This window comes from Lissotriton vulgaris, chromosome 5 (genome assembly GCF_964263255.1).
Source record: "Lissotriton vulgaris chromosome 5, aLisVul1.2, whole genome shotgun sequence".
NCBI lineage: Eukaryota > Metazoa > Chordata > Amphibia > Caudata > Salamandridae > Lissotriton > Lissotriton vulgaris.
Genome location: NC_141693.1, coordinates 548361941 through 548384476, shown reverse-complemented (window position 1 = coordinate 548384476; position 22536 = coordinate 548361941). Strand labels below are relative to the sequence as shown.

Below are 22536 nucleotides of genomic sequence, written 5' to 3'. Positions count from 1 at the left end.
CCTATTATAGATTACATCTGGCAAGAGGGCATCAAGGTGATGAAAAATCCCGCTTCTGTGCCTACTGTGTTACCACAAATTGAAAAGAAATATTGTGCCCCACTCAGTAGTCCTTAATGCCTCATTGGTCATCCGCGGCCGGATTCGGTAATTTCACAGGCCGCACAACAAAGGTCGAAGAACCCAGCCACCCCTATTACTACACCGCCAGATAAGGAGGGTGGCGTTTGGATCTTATTGGTAAAAAATTCTCCACTATGGCTGCTGCATTCATCAGAGCGGCAAATTCCTTGGCGATTATAGGGCACTATGATCGTCAAATGTGGTCCGAAATGGCTGGGCTCATAGATCTGATTCCGGAGGACAAAAAACAAGAGGTTCGCAAGATCCTAATGAAAAGAGATCGCGCAGCTGCGGAAACTATTGACTGCGCATTAGACATTGCGAACACAAATTTTAGGCAGCTGGCAGGAGCTGCTGTTTTGAGACGTCAAGGCTGGCTAAAGGCTACTACCTTTAGGCCGGAAGTCCAATTAAAAATACTGGACATGTCATATGACGGAGACTCCCTGTTTGGGAAGCATATCGATGAAGCTCTCCAAGCAATCAAAATGGACACTGATACTGCAAGATCACTGGGTTCACTGCAGTACAAAAGAGGATCTTTCAAAGGCGCAAGAGGACATGGTTATTCTTCCAGAGGAAGTTACTATCAACAAGGCACCCCATACCAGCCTCAATATCGTCAAAACTATCAATCCTCTTATCGCCAGTCCGGATCAACTGGTTTCTCTCGCCAAGGAGGAAGAAAGCGCACAAACAATCAAGGGCGAGACACTCACAAAAAACAGTGAGGTCAGTTGGGCGCCAACCTCAATTCCCTCCCTCCCTGTGGGCGCGAAGATATCTGCCTTCCAACAACAGTGGCAACACATCACTACCGATCAATGGGTATTGGACCTAGTCCAGCATGGTCACACCCTGGAGTTTATCACCAAACCTCCAACAACTCCACCCAGGGTTCCCCCTCCCCCTCGTCTTCACTTATTGTTCAAGGATGTTCATGCAATGCTTCTCAAGAACGCTATAGAGAAAGTTCCAATCCATCAGAGACGGACAGGTTTCTATTCCCGTTTTTTCCTCATAAAAAATAAATCGGGGGGAATGGCGACCGATCCTAGACCTGCGCAATCTCAACAAATATCTCAAGAAGCAAGGTTTCTGAATGGTCACTCTTTCGGACATTTTAAGTTGCCTCAACAAGGGAGATTATATGGCTTCCTTGAACATGGAAGATGCATACTTCCACATCCCAATCCACCCAACACATCGAAAATATCTCCGTTTTACTGTGGCTGGCGCCCATTACCAGTTCAAAGTACTTCCATTTGGCCTCAAGTCGGCGCCAAGGATTTTTACAAAGTGCCTGGCTCCAGTAGCGGCAGCACTTCGCTCATCAGAGGTCCAGGTTTTCCCGTACTTGGACGACTGGCTAGTCAAAGGTCCGTCGAAGGTCAAAGTAAGGAACGACATTGCAGTATGCCGCATTCTCTTTGCATCTCTAGGCCTCCGGATCAACAAAAGCAAATCTCAATTGACTCCGAGAAAGAGGGGCTTGTCTGGACACAATACAATGCAAGGCATTCTTGTCTCAAGAGCGACAACTCCGACTACAAGCATTGGCCATAAAGCTATCAAGAAGGAGGTCACTTTCAGTTCGCCTATTCGCGTCTCTCCTGGGGATGTGCTCTTCAGCCATCAATCTCATTCCATTGGCACGTCTCAAGATGCGGCCTCTACAGGAAGAGCTACATCTTCAATAGCAGCAAGCGAAGGGCTCTTTCGAGGACACCATCACAGTCACCCCACGAATGGTAGAGGCTCTTCAATGGTGGACACAACTACACAATCTAAAACAAGGACTCACATTCTTGCAAACTCCTCCAGATTTCATTCTGATGACGGATGCGTCCATGGAGGGCTGGGGAGGTCATATCCAAGACTTACAGGTGAAAGGCAAATGGTCTCAAAAACACAGACAATGCCACATCAACATTCTAGAGTTGAGAGCCATTTTTCGTTCTCTACAAGCGTTCCTTCCCAGAATAGCAGGGTCCTCAGTCCTGGTCCGAACGGACAATACCACCAGCATGTTTTATGTAAACAGGCAAGGAGGGACAAGCTCAACTACACTGTCCAAAGAGACCGAAGAGTTATGGGAATGGCTGACAATACACAACATAACTCCCAAGGCAGAACACGTCAGGGGCCTCCATAATACCCTAGCGGACCATCTAAGCAGGTCCTCGTTGGATTGCCACGAGTGGGAGCTGGACAACAATCAACTGAACCAGGTGTTTCAGACCTGGGGCAAGCCAATGTTGAATCTATTTGCAACCCAGCAGAACATGAAATGCCGGTATTATGCCAGCAGATATCCTCAACAGGGATCAAGGGGGAATGCCCTGTCCATGCGATGCCCTTTCCTCCGATCCCGTTGATTCCACGAGTGTTACGCAAGATGAAGTTGGAGAGCTGCTGTCTTCTTTTAATTGCTCCCTGATGGCCTCGTCAATTTTGGTTTCAGGAGCTCATGTTACTATCGCAGGAGCCTCCGATCAAACTTCTGATAACTCCAACACTACTGTCCCGCAACAAGGGTCAGATACTTCACCCAGACCCTCAATCGCTGAAATTGCACGCATGGCTCCTAACTTCTTGGAATTTCAACATCTCCAAATTCCTCAAGACTGCCGAGACATTTTGAAGAATGCACGAGCCCAGAACACATTAAAGACTTATGGTCTCAAATGGAAGCGTTTCTGCGCTTGGTGTGCTTCAAACTCTTTACACCCTATTGAAGCTCAAGCAGAAAAAATACTGCCTTATTTGTTGCATTTGGCTCGCTCTGGTCTTTCTTTCTCATCAATAAAGGTCCACTTAGCAGCTTTATCTAGGTACAGGAAGGTGGCCAACACTCCATCGCTATGCTCTTCATCGCTAATAAAACAGTTCATGAGAGGTCTTTCCCGGGATTGTCCTCAAGTTAAGCCTTCACCACCCCAATAAGAGCTTAACACGGTCCTCTCACAGCTGATGAAGCACCCGTTCGAACCAATCCACAAACCTGATCTAATGTTCTTGACATGGAAGGTTCCTTTGCTTCTAGCACTAACTTCTGCCAGAAGAGTAGGAGAAATTCAGGCCTTCACTATAAAGGAACCCTTCTTACATTTTTCCCAAGAGTATGCCACTCTTCTAACGAATCCAACCTTCATACCCAAAGTGCCTTCTCAGTTCCACCTGAATGAACCAGTAAAGTTGCGGGTTTTCTTTCCAAACCCTACAACCCCAGCGGAAAAAACATTGCATTCTTTGGACATTAAGTGATGTTTAAAGTTTTATCTACAGAGAACAAAGAACATAAGGAAATCAGATCAATTGTTCGTGGCATATGGCCAGACTACATTGGGGAAAGCGGTCACTAAAGCCACAATTTCCAGATGGATAGCCTCCGCTATTCATTTCTGCCACATCAAGGCTAACCGACCACTGAAAAGGACAGTCCGGTCCCATTCCACAAGGGTTGTGGCAGCGTCTGCAGCATTGTTTGCATGAGTGACGCTAGAGAACATTTGCTGTGCTGCGACATGGAAGAATGTCCACACGTTTACAAGACATTACTGCCTGCAATTAGAAAATCAAGAGGATGCGGCAGTTGATCAAGCGGTTTTACATCACCTGTTTCCATAAGAACATATTCAGGTAACAATGTCTATTGCATTTGATAATGAGTGTTTAATTTTCAATAACTTGTTCAGATAAAATAAGTACATATCTTATAGGTTACTTGTTTATGTTAGACTGATATTCCTTTCCTGTGAAATACTTTATGAATGCTTTATGACTACTGTTTTATGAGTACATCATTTCATTTGCTATTGTTGGTTGTTTATCATAAGTTTATGGGAGTATACCACAATAAGTCTCCCACCATCCACAACCGACTTTTGCCTGGCTTACTGCTTGCTATTCTGATTCAGGCATGTGAATCTATGAAAGATACCTCAATACTGGATAAGAAAACAAGTTACTTACCTGTAACTTCGGTTATCCAGTATTGGTATCTTTCATAGATTCACTTGCACCCACCCTCCTCCCCGAAGAGTCAGTTCTCTAATCTTGGTATACTTATTCCCACTTGTGCTAACGAAAATCTTAGGAGAACTGGCTCTGCAGAGAGGGTTCTAGAGGGTGCTGTAAGCTGATTGGTTGGAGCAAAGACTTTGGTCTTTTTAGCATAATGAGGTAGATAGACTACTACAGGTCTTCTCATAGGGCCTACTACTGTAATTTACTCTTGTCACTGCTTTTTTATATACCGTGGGACTCCCACCTCGGTGACGGGAGATGATTCAGGCATGTGAATCTATGAAAGATACCAATACTGGATAACCGAAGCTACAGGTAAGTGACTTGTTTTTCTTGTGTGATTGGCTGTATTGGTGAGTTAGCGGGTGTGTCAGTGGATGAATGGGTGGGTGAGTGAGTGGGTGTGTCTGTGGCTCTATGGGTGGGTGAGAGAGTTGCTGTATAGGTAGGTGCGTGGGTGTGTCAGTGACTGTATGGGTGAGTGGGTGGGTATCTATATGGCTGTATGCGTGATTGACTGGGTATGTAGGTGGCTGTATGGGTGAGTGAGTAGCTGTTTTAGTGAGTGTTTGGTTAAGTGAGTTGGTGTGTGAGTGGCTGTATTGAAGAGTGGCTGTGGGATTGGGTGTATGGGTGAGTGAGTGGCTGTGTGAGTGGTTGTTTTTTTATTTTGACATTTTATTAGTATAAGCAAAACAAATGATACTACATGGTATTCGGCAGAGAGATAAAAATATAGAAATAAGTACAAACAGCAGCATAAGAAAATGCATCATCAATGTAACAAGCCATCACATATAGCAGCAATCACTTTGCAGGTCAGCTAATAGCATCATCTTAGTGGTAGAAACCATAGCAGCCAGAATTGATCCTCAACTTTTAACAGCCTTAATACTGTACCCTTCTTCTCTATCCCAGCAAATGTTCACACCCACTGTACAAGGAGACGTCCATCCCATTAAATAGCAATAAAACAAATACCACATTCTATCACAGAAATAAAGCAGCACAGATTTCTTGGATAAGGCCTTACCCTATCACAAACAAGACAGCTAAACTTATTCGGGAGGCTAATCAGTTAAGGTAACTCATCTTTGTAAAGTGACACTGTGCTATTCTAATACTCTCTCCATCCAAGATGTTAACAGAGCCCAAATTCTAGCCCCTCTGAGATGTTTCATATGTCCTTTAAGCTTATACAATGAGGTTTCAATATGGTAAATTGTTAACAATCTTGACCTCCACAATGAAAATGTTGAAAGATCAGGACTTAGCCAATCCCCCGTTTTGCATATTCGGACGAGAGCGGAACAAATAATAATAAACAAGATTCCTGTCTGTATATTCTGTCATTGTCTGCCTCCCAGGCACGCCCAGAATCAACAAAGAAGGCGTGATGCCGATGTTGGTGTGGAGTACTAACCCCAATAATCTTTCAATTTCCTGTATAGAGGTTATTAGCTTTGGGCATATGAAAAACATGTGAATGATTTTGGTATCCATATTACCATAGGGCTCCCATTTACCATCAAATCTACCACCCCATTTAGCCACCTTTGTCGAAGTGTGAGACATAGAGTTTTAAAGTGTTGACTCTTGAGATTAGCTGTTAGCAATGACCTACTACGCAGTTCAAGTGATTCCTGAACCCATTTGCCCTCAACACCCAAAATTATCTCCTATTTCCTATTCTACAGCTCCACATGCCTGTATCAGTAAATCATATATCAGGGCAATCTTGTCTTTCCGGATTACTGCTTTTACTAAAGGACTTTTTAAAAGTGTATTTGTATCCTTTATGTTTTTACATAGGAAATCAAATAACTGAAGGAATTAAAAAAAATCTCCCCTCCGTAACCAATAATCCTCCTGTAGATCACAATACGCCCAGAGTTGTCCCACAACCAGAGGCCCTGCTCTGCCCACCTTAACATGGTTGGATCATGCAATACTGGCAGAAGCACCACCGGGGCTGCCATCAGTGTATAAAAGTAAATTTTAGAAATACCTAGTTTCCGTTTGATGTGTACCCACAGCTTGTATGCTGCTTTAACAATCTTAAACCTAGTGTTCGAGGCATATGAGCTGCAGATTGTACACTATGCATTAGATCGCCACCTGCTGTTGAGCTCGAATGATTGCAGGTTGTTGTCTTCTTGGAGAAGTCTTTGTAGTCACGATATAGGTGACTCCTCCCTTGGACAATACTGCGCATGGGCATCGGCTCCATCCTCAGATTGTTTTTTTCCGCCCCTGGGTTCGGATGAATGTTTCTCCGCTCCGGCTAGAAAAACTTTTTTCAGCAACTTCGAAGCGCAAAAACGTCCTATAACTAATATCGACATCGAATACAACTTTCAACACCATCAACTCGATTCCGGTTCATCGACGCGGGTCCATGTGGTGTAGGACGCCATGTGGCGTCCTACACCACATGGAAAGAACTCCGTTCAAGAAATGCCGAGCAAAATTTCCACATAGCGATCATCACGAGGTTTGCAAATTCTGTCTATCGCCGGATCACGACGAGTCGGCCTGCACAGCTTGTGCATCTTTCCGATCGAAAAAGACCATCCGGGATCTGAGGGCCTGTCGACACGAAATGAGGAGATCAGCCCAGCACCGGAGGATATCTTCGACAACGAGGTTCCGCTCGTTCCGGAAGAGGATTCGCCTGATCTTCAGATCATATCAGAGGCAGAGGACTCGGACTACTCGATTCCATCACGTCAACCAGTGAGTTCTTCTGCCCCTGCACCACATGCACTGCCCCAGCCAAAGGCGAAGGTCAGCACTCCGCCCAAGGGGCCCAGTCGAGACCAAGTACTACCTCCTAAAGCCCAGCCTTTGAGCTCGGCTCCGAGGAAAACAACTACAAGCCTTCAGATGCTTCGGCACCGAGCAAGCCACACGTGCCGATTCCACCACCTCCATCGGCACCGAAACACAAAGATCCTTCGACACCAAGGCCAAAAGACCCTTCGACAAAACTGAAGAGGGAAAGCCAGCGCCCGACGCCACAAAGCCGACGAGGCCAGCTCCCACTCCGAAGACTCCCGCTGCGGTGCCAACACCCACAAAGCCTGATTCCGAGGTTCCTAAGTCCTCGGACACGCCTGCCAAGCCGAAAACAACACCTTCAGCACCGAAAACTTTGCCACAGTAACACCTCCCAAGGCAAAACGCCAAAAACAACCTCTGTCGGAACCGAAAAAGTCACCGCCGAAGAAGGTTGTAGAGGAAGAAGAACTGTTTAGACTAGATCCTAAACAAAATAAGATCTATATAAACCCAAAGACTGGACATGTAGGTGCTATACCTCATAAAAAGAGACCAGCAGAAACACCACCTCCATCTGTGGTTCCTGCCAAGAAGGACTGTGCAACTTCTCCAAAGCACCCTCCCTCTCCTGTATCCCCTTCCTCTCCTGTCCCTCATTACATATCACCTCAAATTTCTCCTGTCCCCTCTCCTGCATCATCACATTCACCACAGACTGATGAGGAGTATGACTTAGGTGGTGGGGAGGATCCACATGTAGACCCAAATACATATCCTTTAGATGAGGATGTCTACACTTTTCCACCACATAATGTGCCTGATAGCCCTGGTCCACAGTTATACCCGTCAAAGCCTTCTCCACCAGAAGACAGCATTGGTTTTAACCACCTCTTACACAGAGCCGCTCTTTACCACAATTTCACAATGCATTCTGATGACATTGAAGAAGATTTTCTGTTAGACACATTTGAGCCATCACACAGATCTACTCAAATTCTTCCCATGATCGAGGGAGTCATTAAGCATGCTCCAGAAATATTCAAAGATCCTGTACGCACTAGGGTACTAAATCCAAGAATAGAAATGAAATATAGGCCTGCACCCGCTGATCCAACCTATATTAAAGGACACCCTCCATTAGACTCTTTAGTAGTGTCCAATGCAAGAAAACGAGCGAATTCACAGACTTCTGGTGATACCCCCCCACCTGACAAGGAATCCAAATTTATTGATACGTCAGGTAAAAGAATAGCGGCACAAGCTACAAATATATGGCGCAGTGCCAATACGCAAGCCCTTCTATCACGTTATGACAGGTCTCATTACGACCAATTAGAGACACTACTACAACACCTTCCAGATCAATATAAAGTTCAGGCAACAGAGCTCATACAAGAAGGCAAGTTAATTTCAAATGCCTCAATAAAATGTGCCCTAGATGTGGCAGACACAGCTGCTAGAGCCGTAAATACTAGTGTCATACTCAGAAGACATGCGTGGTTTCGCATTTCAGGGTTCAAACAAGAGGTGCAAACCACAATCTTGAACCAGACTTTCAACCAAAACCAATTATTTGGCCCAGAAGTAGACACTACACTGGAGAAAATGAAAAAAGACACAGACATTGCAAAGTCAATGGGAGCTCTACAGTCCACACAGACTAGAGGTTCTTTTTGTCGCTCCTTTTATAGAGGAGGCTCCAAACAAACTGGAGCAGATACAACAACATCTTTCAAGATGCAGACTCAAACATCCTCTAACAAAGGGTATTGTAGAGGAGGATACAGGGGCAATAATAACAAGGGATGAGGATGCGGTAACAACAGCAATCGCTCCTCCTCCACAACTAAACAGTGACTTCCCTCTACTCCCCCCAACAGCATTTCACTCCTGTGGGAGGCAGATTATCACAGTTCCTGCCTGTCTGGAACTCCATCACAACGGACAGGTGGGTGAGACAGATTATCCAACATGGCTACTGCCTAGAACTTACAGCAACCCCCCCAAATATACCACCCAGGCAGCGTCCTATGTCTACAGATCACCTGACCGCTTCAACAAGAAGTTCTAGCACTTCTACAAAAAAATGCTATTCTACTAGTCCCATTAGAGGAACAAGGAACAGGGGTTTACTCGCTGTATTTTCTAATTCCCAAAAAGGACAGGACACTGAGACCAATTCTCAACCTCAGGCCCCTCAATCATTACATACATTCAGATCATTTTCATATGATCACTCTGCAACAAGTGCTCCCACTACTGCAACAAGGCGATTTCCTTTCAACGCTAGACCTGAATGACGCCTATTTTCACATCCCAATACATCCTGCTCACAGGAAGTACCTACGGTTTGTAATACAAGGACAACACTATCAGTTCAAAGTCCTTCCGTTTGGCGTCACAACAGCACCACAGGTGTTCACAAAGTGCTTAGCAGTAGTAGCAGCACATCTCAGAAGACAACAGATACATGTCTTCCCTTATCTGGACGATTGGCTCATAAAAGCCAAGTCATTCCACCAATGTGTACAGCACACTCAGCAGACAATTCAACTGTTGCAAAACTTAGGGTTTACAATCAACTACACAAAGTCGCACCTAGAGCCTTCGCACGTGCATCAGTATCTAGGAGCTACCATAAACACCTCTACAGCTCTAGCGTATCCCAGTCCAGCCAGGATACAGAGCATTCAATCCTTAGTCTCCACTTTCCAACACCAACAGTCTCTCCTAGCAAGAGTGTTCATGAGGTTAATAGGCATGATGGCATCTTGCATCTTCATAGTACCACATGCAAGACTGCAAATGCGTCCATTACAGGAATGTCTGGCACAGCAGTGGAATCAGGCTCAAGGTCAGCTCACAGACCTGGTGTTGGTAGACAGCTGTACGCATCGCTCTCTGCAATGGTGGAACACCAAAAACTTGACAAGATAGTGTTCACAACAGACGCATCCCTCACAGGATGGGGAGCCCATCTCTTACACCATACTACTTAAGGTCGATGGAACAACCAACAAAAGCTGTTCCATATCAACCATCTAGAGCTGCTAGTGATATTCTTAGCACTCAAAACTGTTCAACTTCAAGTACAAAACAAAGCTGTCTTAATCCGGACGGACATATGACAGTGATGTACTATATACAAAAACAGGGGGGGCACTCTCTGTAACTGTCCCAGCTCGCACAGAACATTTGGAGATGGGCCATTCCTCAAAACATATATCTGTTACCGGAACACCTTCCAGGGGTTCACAATCAGATAGCCGATCTGTTAAGTCGGCAGTCACAACAGATTCACGAATGGGAGCTACATCCACAAGTTCTTCAGCCATTCTTCCAACAGTGGAGGCACCTGTACATAGACCTGTTTGCCACCCACGAAAATGCAAAATGCCCAACCTTCGCCTCCAGGTTCCCACACCTACGGTCCAAGGGCAATGCAATATGGATGAACTGGTCCGGCAGATTTGCGTACGGTTTTCCACCTCTCCCCCTCATTCCACTAGTGGTGCGCAAGCTCAAACAACAGTCTCTCAAGCTCATACTAGTAGCTCCCACGTGGGCACACCAGCCGTGGTTCACCACACTACTAGACCTCTCCCTGGTTCCACATCAAAAGTTAAAGCTCACACCCTCGCTGTTAACACAGAACCATGGAAGAATCAGACACCCAGACCCAAACCAACTGAATTTGGCGATCTGGCTCCTGAAGTCTTGAAGTTTGGTTATCTCAACCTACCACCAGACTGCATGAATAACATTAAAGAGGCCAGGAGACCTACTACCAGAGCGTGTTATACCGCTAAATGGAAAAGATTTGCAATTTATTGCAAACATAATCACATTGATCCACTGGATGCCTCCATCCAAAATATTATTTGTTACCTTTTACATCTACAAAGGTCTAATTTGGCATACTCTTCCATACGCCTACATCTTGCAGCAATTGCAGCCTATTTACAAAACTGGCAACACCTGTCACTTTTTAGGGTACCTGCAATCAAAGCCTTTATGGAAGGATTAAAGAGAATAATCCCTCCCAGACTGCCACCGTCTCCAGTATGGAACCTAAATCTTGTCCTTACGAGACTCATGGGACCCCCTTTTGAGCCTCTGCATAAATGTGAACTGCAATTTCTCACATGGAAAACTGCTTTCCTTGTTGCCATCACCTCTGTCAGAAGAGTAAGTGAAATACAAGCGATCACTATGCAAGAACCATTTTTTCAAATACATCCCAATAAAGTGGTTCTTGGATCTAATCCATAATTTCTACCAAAGGTTATCTCACCTTGTCACCTAAACTAATCTGCAGAGTTACCTGTGTTTTTTTGCCAAAACCCAGACTCTGTAGCAGAAAGGGCCTTACCCAGGTTAGATGTTAAAAGAGCTCTACTATACTACATAGATAGAACTAAATCCTTTAGAAAGACAAAACAATTGTTTGTATCTTTCTCTCCTCCACACAAAGGCAACCCTATCTCTAAAGGTGGGATTGCCAGGTGGATTGTAAAGTGTATACAAATATGCTATCAAAAAGCTAAACGCACACTAACAGTTCCTCCTAGAGCACACTCCACTCACAAACTAGGAGCCTCGATGGCTTTCCTAGGAAATATACCATTGGAGGACATATATAAGGCAGCAACATGGTCTACACCACACACCTTCACTAAACACTATTGTGTTGACGTGCAAGCCAAGCAGCAAGCTGCAGTAGGCCATGCTGTCCTTAGAACACTATTTCAGACTACTGCAATGGATACAAGCGACAACCGCTAGGGGAGACACTGCTGCACAATCGATGCATAGTGTACGATCTGCAGCTCATATGCCTCAAACGGAAAATGCTACTTACCAGTATGCATCTGTTCTTGGCATGTAGAGCTGCAGAGTCGTATACGCCCTCCTACCTCCCCAGACTTGTATCCATTCCAGTTCTCATCTTACTTAGATGCACATGCATGGACATCCTTTTTCTTGCTGTATCTCTACTAACTCCATCATTTTCCATCATGACGAAAAACAATCTGAGGATGGAGCCGATGCCCAAGCGCAGTATTGTCCAACAGAGGAGTCACCTATATCGTGACTACAAAGACTTCTCCAAGAAGACAACAACCTGCAATCATCCGAGCCCAACACCAGGTGGCAATCTAATGCATAGTGTACGACTCTGCAGCTCTACATGCCAAGAACAGATGCATACTGGTAAGTAGCATTTTCCTTTCTTATAATAACTAGGCTCTAAAACTCTGACCAAGAATCCGGCTGTGTCACCCCCCAAAGCCATTTCATAAATTGTAAATCCATGTGTTGAAGCATATATGCCCAATAATAGCCAAAAAAGTTGGAAACAGACTACCGCCCATGATGCCTCAGAAGAACCATATATTTTACTGCCCGCCTTGAGCTTCTGTTTCCCCACAGTAACCTAAAGCAGACCTTTTGAAGTCTAGAAAGCCCAAAGTTATCAATTTCCAATGGGATGGCCCTAAAGACATATAACACTTTAGGGAGAATAGACATTTTCAGAACATTACACCTCCCAAATAATGGTAGGTTCAAGTGATCAATTCTTTCCAGGCTTCACTTAGTTTCTTCCAATAGTGGTACTAAATTGTTTTCACCAACTTATATAAACTTGCTGTAATTTTAACCCCTAGATATACTACTTTACCCATAACACGAGCATCATTAAACGTAGCCCCCTTAGTACACAAAATTTGTGTTTTACCCTCATTTAGACTATAGCCTAAAGCTAGTCCGAAGTGCCTAAATAATTCTTCTATTATAGGTAATGCAGCCGCAGGATCAGATGTAATCACCACGAAGTCAGCCACATAAGCCAAAACTCAATGTTCCACCCAGCTGACTGTGACAGGTTTAATGTGGAAGTTCTACTCAAGCTTGGATAAAAAAAAAGGGTTGATAAAAAGAGCAAATAATAATGGTGAGCAGGAGCACTCCTGCCTGGTCCCTCTTGAAATTAGAATCCTATCCAACTACCAGTTCGTTATACAAACAGTAGCTTCTGGCGCATTATACAGGGCTTTAATGGCCTGTATAAAACTACCCTGACCCTTTCCACTCCATGACTGCCCATAAGAAACCCTAAAACACCTTATCAAATGCCTTTTCAGCATCTAAAAAGGCAAACCCGATCGGCAGCTTATGGATTGCTGCCAAGTCCAATAGTGCAATGACCCTCCTGACATGATCAGCTGTACTGAGACCGGGGATAAAACCATGTTTGGGCACTAAAACTCAAGGGACAATAACCCTATTTAGCCGTTTTGCCAAAATTGGGCGAGTGAGTGGGTGTGTGAGTGGTTGTATGGATGTGTGAATGGGTAAGTAAGTGGTTGTGTGGGTGTGTCAGTGAGTGTGTGAGTAGCTTTATTGGTGAGTGAGTAGCTCTATTGAGAAGATGTATGGGTGAGTGGGTGTATGAGTGGCTGTATAGGTGAATAACTGGGTATGTCACTTACTGTATGGGTGAGTGTGTGGCTGTGAGAGTGGCTGTATGGGTGAGTGGCTGGTCGTATGATCAGGCTTTGTGAGTGAGTGGGTGTATGAGTGGCTTTATGGATAAGTGAGTAGTTGTGTAAGTACTTGTATGGGTCTGTGAAGGGGTATGTGAGTGGTTCTGTGGGTGCAAAAGAGGTTGTATGGTGGTGTGAGTGGGTGTATGAGTGGTTCTGTGTATGATGTCATCAGTGATGTCACTGACCATATCATGATTGATGTAATATGTGCAGTCATAAGCAGTGCAATGGGGGGGTGTAAGTTATTGTTACCTCAGGTATCTATAACTGCTAAATTTCACTGGTTCTGTTGAAGTGAAATCTGAGCCTAATTATAATGTCCCTGTAACCTTTGTTTTTTCAGTTATTTTTTAAAGTTTTTTTTACATTTTATTTACTAACTATAACATCCCTGTAACCTTTAGTTTTTCAGTGAATTTCTATGTTTCAAAAAAATTATATTTCCTAACTATAACGTCACTATAACCTTTGGTTTTTTTAAGTGAATTTTTAAGGTTTTTAAATTGTTTTTCCTAACTGTAACCTCTAACCTGTGACACTGCGTGTGTGAGTAAGTGCATGAGTGTCTCAGTGGATGCATGAGTGTCTGAGTAGGTTTGTAAGTGGGTATGAGAGAGTATGGGTGTATGGGTGGTTCTGTTAGTGGGTATATGAGTGTCTGAGTGGGTGTGTGAGTGGGTGTGTGAGTCTCTGATACCTCTCCGGTGATATGTGTGCTAAACAAGAACATTTGACATTGACATTGATAGGGGTGGGTGGTAAACTTTGTTCAGCCGTTTTGCCACTGATAGGGGTGGGTGGTAAACTCTGTTCAGCCGTTTTGCCACTCTGTGCTCTGCTTGGAATGCAGAGTTGGATAAAAACTCCACCAACTGCCGGCAGAGCAGCGTTTACCAGCACGCTCACCCCTAAACTTTATACCCCATGACTAGTGTGCCAGTAGGCACGTTTTCTGAGTGGTTGAAAAAGGAGCCTCCAATGAGGTCTGAGCAATCCTGCAGTGGGTGAAATACTTGTGGCACCAATAGGGATTCTTGGCCCCCAAACGACCCTAAGCAGACAAGAAGACTTCATCCTCCAACCAGTAGTGCACTAGGAAGTGCCTTTGCAGAGTGGTTGAGAAAGGGGACGGGGCCTCAGACAAGGTCTGAGCAATCCCACTCAGGGGGACTTACTTATTGCAACAATAGGGCTTCTTGGCACCAAACGACCCTCAGCAGCAAGGGGTACTTCATCCTCAGACCAGTAGTGCACAAAGAGGCGCGTTTGCAGAGTGGTTGAGAAATGGGGTGGGGCCTCTAACGAGGTCTGAACAATCCTGCTGTGGGGGACTTACTTGTGGGTGTCTTTTAGCCCCGGGGAGGTGCTGGTCCCCGGGAGTGGGAGACGGGTCAGGTGTGGTCTGCTCTTTAGGGTGAATTGCTTGTGGCAACAATAGGGGTTCTTGGCCCCCAACGACCCCCATCAGCCAAGGGGACTTCATTCCCCAACCAGTAGTGCACCAGGAGGTGGTTTACAGAGTGGTTGAGCAAGGGGGCGGGTCCTCCAACGAGGTCTGAGCAATCCCGCTGTGGGGGACTTGCTTGTGGCAATTATAGGAATTCTTAGCCCCAACTAACCTAAGCAGGCAAGGAGACCTTATCCTCCAACCAGTAGTGCACTAGGAAGTGCGTTTGCAGAGTGGTTGAGAAAGGGGATGGGCCTCAGACGAGGTCTGAGCACTCACGCTGTGGGGGACTTACTTGTCGCAACAATAGGGGTTCTTGGCCCGCAAGGACCCATGGCAACCAGGGGTACTTCATCCCCCAACCAGTATTGCACAGGGAGGCGCGTTTGCAGACTGGTTGAGAAATGGGGCAGGCATCTAATGAGGTCTGAACAATCTTGTTTACTTGTGGGTGTCTTTTAGCCCCGGGGAGGTGCTGGTCCCCAGGAGTGGGAAAGGGGTCTGGTGGTCTGCTTTTTAGGGTCAGCTTGGAGAACAGATCACAATTTGGTTCCTATCTTCTTGTGGAAGGCCCTGTGGTGGTTATCAGTGCTTACTTTGCGGTAGTTATAAAAGTATTTTTAGTGTGTGACTACAGGAGTGGTTTCCGACCAGTGTGACTTGTTTGCTTGGACCCTAAAGCAATAGGGTAAGTAGATGCAAAAGTTGTGCATGCTCACATTTATGTGTTCACACGTCAGATGTGTGAGAAGAGTGTTTTTCATGAGTGTGACACAAGCTATTTATCATAATATCAAACTACTGCAAAATATGCTCTGAGAATCACCACAGGGACTTCCACAAGAAGATATGAACCAAATATCCAGATATAAATAAGGGAACTATGTTTTATCATCACAGGCAATAACAGTTTATCAGATGAGTAAAGTTAAGACCTATTCTTACCTATGTGCATGGACATGCATGCAGGATGGACTATGTGGGTAACGTTTTTTGCCCCAATGAAGGCCCTAGACCCCTCTGTTTTTGTATTGGGGTATCTTGTTGTTGCCGAAACATGTTTGCAATTGTTGATTATGATGGATATCCGAGACATTGACTCATGTCAACATCCAGCATTATTTTTTAATTTTGCACGGCATACCCACCGAATAAAGGGAATTCCCTGGTTTTACACAGAAGTCGTTTTAGGACCCTTGATTGACCCGAAATACTTATCTTGCTTTCCCTTGTAAAAATGTTTGAAACCACCATAGCGGCAGTGTCTTAACACAGTGGGATTGACTGGCCAATAATGAAGCATGCCACGAAAATGAGTCTGAGGCCTTTCCGTCCATAATCTTTGGATTTTGTGTTCCCATCATTGGAGTCTTCTGTTTGGTGAGGTTACACAGGAATTTAGCTGCCATATCTTTTTTGTGATGGTATGTAATTTTAAGTAAGTCAGACCTACTGACTTTGTCAAAGGGTCAGTACACCAATTTATGAAAAGCGGACCTATTGGCTTTATCAAGGAGTCCGCACATCAACATATATTAAGCAGACCTATTGTCTTTGTACCCATTAACTATAAGATAATGTATATTTTATACATTCACACTTTGCAAAGTTTAATAAAAGTGATTGCTCAAAAATATTTTCAATACATCCTTACTAAAAAAAAAAACATCAACATGTCTTTCAGTCTTTAGTTAAAAATGTTCAGGCCACGGAATGCAACCCTAGGACAAATGACAAGAGATCCCTGCTATTCAGCTGAAGAGCATACAGCTCGTAGTGCTTTGAAAAAATATTGCAAGCTCTCCTCTGTGTTTTGGATTCAATGACCAAGGAGACTTTTTAATGTTGGTGGGGGCTGCTGCACCTCTTGCAGCCTGCCATAACATTACAATAAATGGTTGATGGGGCTCCTGCCTCTTTTAGGTGCGCCACCAAGAAGAAAACATCAAATTTAATAAAGCCCTAGGGCAATATGGGGCCTGCTCGAACAGAGCAGTGAATAATAAATGAGTGGCACCAAATGCGAATTGATTATTAATTTTTATTAAAGTGGATGTCCCAGATGTTGGGGGCCATGGGGGAGCTCCAAGGCCTGCCCCTGTCTCACCGGTCAGTAACCACACTGGGTGTCAGCGTGTTGGAAATGGTTTTTTTAAGTGGTTTACCCTTCTGCCTCCCAGAGCACCCACTACCTATACAAAAGTTGGGGGCAGCGGTGGGATCCCCTGCTAGTTTCCCAGTGCACACCTATCCCGGATGCAGCCTGAGCCAGCTTCATTTCTTTGCTCTTGCCCGGGCCGGTGTATCTTATTCCTGTGCTCCCGCCTGGGCAGGGAGCAAAGTTGTGTTCCCTGCACGGGAGAGTGTGGGCTGGGAATAAAGTTCATATTGCCTTCTCACACTTTCCTGGACAGGGAACACAGCAGTGTCCCGGGATAGGGTCCCCTGGGATGGTGAACTGCACCTGGAGTGCGATGAGGAGAGGGCCAGATGCCTCCCTCCCCAAAATGTAAAACTTGGTCCCAGGTGATAGGGTTGTTGGGGCCTTTAAGAAGCTCAGGACGGGGGCTGCATGCCCCTCCTCACCTTAATATAAAAGTTTCTCCGGGGATGGGGCCCTCAGTCCCTCTTAAGGCTTGAACAATGCAGTATTCCCCTGCCCCAGAATATGTATTTGGTCCTAGGGGATGGGGTCCCCTGCTATCTCCAGAAGGTTTGTGGAGGAGGCTGCCTACCCACATGCCATGGAATAACTCACTCCGTACTCCTCTGGCCTTGGCCCACCAGGGTCTGCACAGAGCCTGCACTTTTTTTTTAAAGGGGACTGTGGAACCACAGTCCCATTAAAAAAAAACTAGGTGGTCAATGGCTCGAGAGCATTGGAGGGGTCCACTCTGGGACCCTCCACCACTAGGCCTAGAGGGGCCGGGTATCCCTACCGTGCCCCCTATATATTTATTCCAGAACAGGGAAGTCCCATAGTCCTAAAATGGCTACCCCACATCTATTTTGATGTGGTGGCAATTAATCAGATCTTATCTGTAGGTCTTTCTGATCCACAGATCCTCAGTGACGTGAAATATACAATTTGTTAACCTTTTCTCTGAAACTACTAAACAGATTTAGACCAAATAACCAAAGCATGCATTCTGGTCCAAAATCTAGCTTTCTGCCAAATTTGGTGAAATCCCGTTCAGCCGTTTTTTGAGATATCGCTATTCAGTTTTCCTATGAAAAAACTGTAAGGAGAAACGTGTTTTGATCCCCCTTTTTCTCAGACCCACTTGACAGACCACCCTGAAATTTACCTAGAAGGAGCTGAGGTGGATGAACGTTTTTGGGGGAAAGATTTGTCAAAGAGTGCAAAGTTACTAGCAAACCAGAATATGGTTTTTCTATGGAAACATGGTCCTAACTATAACTGCCCAGTGGCAACATCACTGGGTAATATATGTATAAATATATATTTGTCCATACATTACTCTGTTGCACTGGTCCATGGTACTTATAGTTAGTTCAGACTTTCCATTGGTGTAATTTGACAAATCTGCCCAAAACGTTCCCAAAAAGGCCATCCACTTTGGTTCCTACCTTCTTCTCCCCACTTTGGGGGCTTGTTCTCCTTCCTCTCGGGGAGATTGCGATTTCCGTTTTGCCCCCATTTAAGATGTTCAACTGGTAGTTGCTACCTATTTGCCCATTTCCCGTGTCTGTTCTCACAGATCTCTACTCTGCTGTTCCTGGCATTTCTCATCATTTTGGCAGGCCCCTAAAAGGGGGGCCTGGTGAGCAGATTGTTTATGGGTTTGCATTCTACCTTGATGGTTTTCTCGCCCTGCATGCCGACATGACTGTTTGTTTATTTTCAATGTTCCACTCTTGTTACAGTCATGGAAAAATTCAATAAAGAGTTGAAACCATCCAATTTGGTTCCTTCATGGAAAGTTTTGAGTTGATCTGTCAAGCGGGGCCAAGAAAAAAAAGGTTACAAAAGTGCAGTTTCCTTTTTAATTCCTTCCTCCCACAATACGAAAAGTTAAAAATAAAAGTTGCTTCTGATTGGCTGTGGGAGCTTTTTCTCCCCTTGGCCATTTCAGTACCACAGATCTGGAGAAGGAACTATGGTACCGAAACAATATGATTATCTGGCTGCAACATTTGAGAAAATGTTGCAGCTGCCTTTAGAGGTACCTGGAACTTATTCCCCGAACCTTGAATTCTTTTTTTTTTTAAGGCACAGAAGGGGCCAGGTGAGCACACCCTTACCTGCAGGCCCTTGTTTGAGGATCCCAAAGGGACCTCACCTTTAGGGGCACATTTTTAAATACATTATTTTTTGTTGCAGGAACCACAGTTCCAGCACCTGGATCTACAACACCTAGCAAGACCCTACTGTGTAGCACCGGGGTTCCAACCCATTACTGTGCTTCTAAAAACATTAAACAAGCATTTACAATGCAATGGTTTTGCCTTTGTTAAAGTTAGAGCTATTGGCATTGCTCTTGACATTATTTTTATTTATGTTTTTTTTTAACATAAATAAATGGCATTGTCATTTACAATGCCACTAGCTTTATCTCTCGCAAATGACACACACAAACACACACAGAGCCCCCCCCACACACACACCCACACAGAGCCCCCCACACACACAGCCACACAGAGCCCCCCACACACACAGCCACACAAAGCCCCCCCCACATACAGCCACACAGAGCCTTCCACAGACACCCACACAGCACAAGCAGGCAACAGGGGCACACGGAGGCACAAGCAGGCAACAGGGGCACACGGAAGCACAAGCAGGCAACAGGGGCACACGGAAGCACAAGCAGGCAACAGGGGCACACGGAAGCACAAGCAGGCAACAGGGGCACGAAAACGGAGGCACAAGCAGGCAACAGGGGCACACTGAGGCACAAGCAGGCGACAGGGGCACACGGAGGCACAAGCAGGCGACAGGGGCACACGGAGGCACAAGCAGGCGACAGGGGCACACGGAGGCACAAGCAGGCGACAGGGGCACACGGAGGCACAAGCAGGCGACAGGGGCACACGGAGGCACAAGCAGGCAACAGGGGCACACAGAGGCACAAGCAGGCAACAGGGGCACACGGAGGCACAAGCAGGCAACAGGGTCATGAAAACAAGCACAAGCAGGCAAAAGGGTCACAAGCATGAATTGTAATTTAGACGGGGCTGAAGTGGAGAACGGTCAGTAGGGAAGTAGTGCGGCTGGTGCAGTGGTACCAGGCCGAAAGGTGAGAGGGGCTGTCTGCACCCCAGTTTGGACAGTTTCCACTACCTAACAGGGATTGGTGGGAGGGGGCGTACTTCTTGCTCGTTGGTCCTAGTGATGACAGCAGGTTTCTGTACATTTGAGTGGCCATGCTAGACATATTACAAGTGTAGATGCCTGCAGCCTCGGCGTCAGTGGGGTCAATACATGTGTGAATCAGTACACAACACGCCTGACACTAAGTGTCATACACCCACCTCAGACCGGGCTCGGTCAATGCAGGAGCACACGGTGACCTGCCGGAGGAGCCACAGTGACTACAAGGGCTAGGCATCTCTGACACCCGCCGCCGCCGCCTGAGCTGGAGGAGTCCGGACTGTGTACAGTGAACTGTCTGGCAGGGGAAATAGTGCAAAAAACGTCCCGTATTTCTGTGGCTACATTGTAACCAGATGGCGCTATGGATAGAATAAAGTACATCTTCTCCTCAGGTCACAACACGGAGAGCGGGAGGATGGAGGTAGCTTGCAAGGAAGAAGGAACAAAATAAACAATGCAAATCACCCAGATACTAAGGAGAGAAGCAAGGAAAAGACGGACAAGTCTCAGATGGTAGTGCATGTACAGAATCTCATGGTCGCAAGACTCGAAAACTGACAATATCCCATCACAGACCAGTGCAGTCGCAAGAGATGGACACAGTTTTAAACTTACCAGTATGGCAGAGTTCGCATGGCTGTAAGAAACTGCACTGGCCAACAGCAAACTGCAAAGAACAAATCGCAAATATGTTTATAAAATGTAGAAGACTGACACTCAAGTGTAAATTTGGCAGTTACTACACCAACCTTCCAATTGAGAATACCGTAGCCAGACTTAACAACAGGAAGAAGCCCCCGAAATTGTGGAAGCCTAGGCAAACGACAAACGCCTGACACTAAGTGTCATACACCCACCTCAGACGGGGCTCGGTCAATGCAGGAGCACACAGTGACCTGCCGGAGGAGCCACAGTGACTACAAGGGCTAGGCATCTCTGACACCCGCCGCCGCCTGAGCTGGAGGAGTCCGGACTGTGTACACTGAACTGTCTGGCAGGGGAAATAGTGCAAAAAACGTCCCGTATTTCTGTGGCTACATTGTAACCAGACGGCGCTATGGATAGAATAAAGTACATCTTCTCCTCAGGTCACAACACGGAGAGCGGGAGAATGGAGGTAGCTTGCAAGGAAGAAGGAACAAAATAATCAATGCAAATCACCCAGATACTAGGAGAGAAGCAAGGAAAAGACGGACAAGTCTCAGATGGTAGTGCATGTACAGAATCTCAGAATGGCCCCCGAGCCCTCTCAGGGCTCTAAACAATAACTGGGCGTCGGAGCCCCTCGGGGGCTCTACCACAAGAATGCTGGTAACGTTGGAGTCCTTCACGAACTCGAGAACAAGGTGGCCCCCTGAGCCTCGCAAGCCTCTCAGTACCGAACTGCCCCCAGAGCCCTCTCAGGCTCTAAACAACAATGGGTGCGAGATCGCACTACGGGGGGAGGGGCGGACACCGACAATGTGTCCCGACGCCCCTCTCCCCTTGCAGGCACTCACCGGGTCCGGCGTCTGCTGGAGGAGAGCTCCCGCTCCTCGGGACTCTCCGGGGCCGCGGAGGGACGTTCTCTTTCCCCAGGGCTCCTCCTGTGCTCGGGAGCCTTGGGACGGTCGGTGCAGGCTGCTTCCTCCTTCCGGCTCTCTCCTCCTCCTCCTGCGATGACGCGGAAGGGGGCTCGGCCGGCTGGGCCAATCCCAGCGTGGCCCGGGCTTGAAGGCGGGCGCTGCTTCCTCCTCTCGGGGCCGCGGCGGTGAATACACGGAGCAATGCCGGGTGGGCACCGGCCTTAAATCTAAATATTAAGCTAGGTGGGCACTCGCTCGGGGTACCACAACAGCGGCAAGGTCCCTGGCAGGGTGGGCACCTGCCAGCGGACAAAATACTCGAAAATCAGCGAGGTGGCACTCGCTTGGGGCGGACAATGCCGGGTGGGCACCGGCTGGGCACCCAGAGCGCTAGCAGCGCTAGAGCGCCACGAGTGAAATCAAGCGCTCCCAGCGCTAGGCCATGAAAGTAAAGCGCTACCGGCCAAATAAGTAGGCAGATGCCGGACCAGATTCAGGGGCGTTCCCGGCTTTTGGCTGACGTAGCGTTACGTAGCCAAAAGCCAAAAATTCTCGGGAACGCCCCCGAATCTGGTCCGGCATTGACGGACAGGCCCGTCTTCCAATGGCTAGCCTCCATTTATAAAGCTAGCCAATGAAAGACGGGGGCGGATTCCCAGCCCCCATACTATATCTCATTAAGTTTTTCCTAGCACATACGTA

At 46.4% G+C, this 22536-nt stretch overlaps 1 protein-coding gene and 1 non-coding gene across 3 annotated transcripts in view; one reads left to right on the top strand and one right to left on the bottom strand.

Annotated features, from left to right (window-relative positions):
• LOC147711214 (DPY30 domain-containing protein 1-like) overlaps window positions 1-22536 on the top strand; it is a 203223-nt gene that overhangs the window by 55353 nt on the left and 125334 nt on the right. The window lies entirely within an intron of this gene.
• Window positions 20770-20848, bottom strand: LOC147711215 (small nucleolar RNA Z195/SNORD33/SNORD32 family). The gene has a single exon (XR_015296208.1). It is a non-coding gene; the product is annotated as a small nucleolar RNA Z195/SNORD33/SNORD32 family (small nucleolar RNA).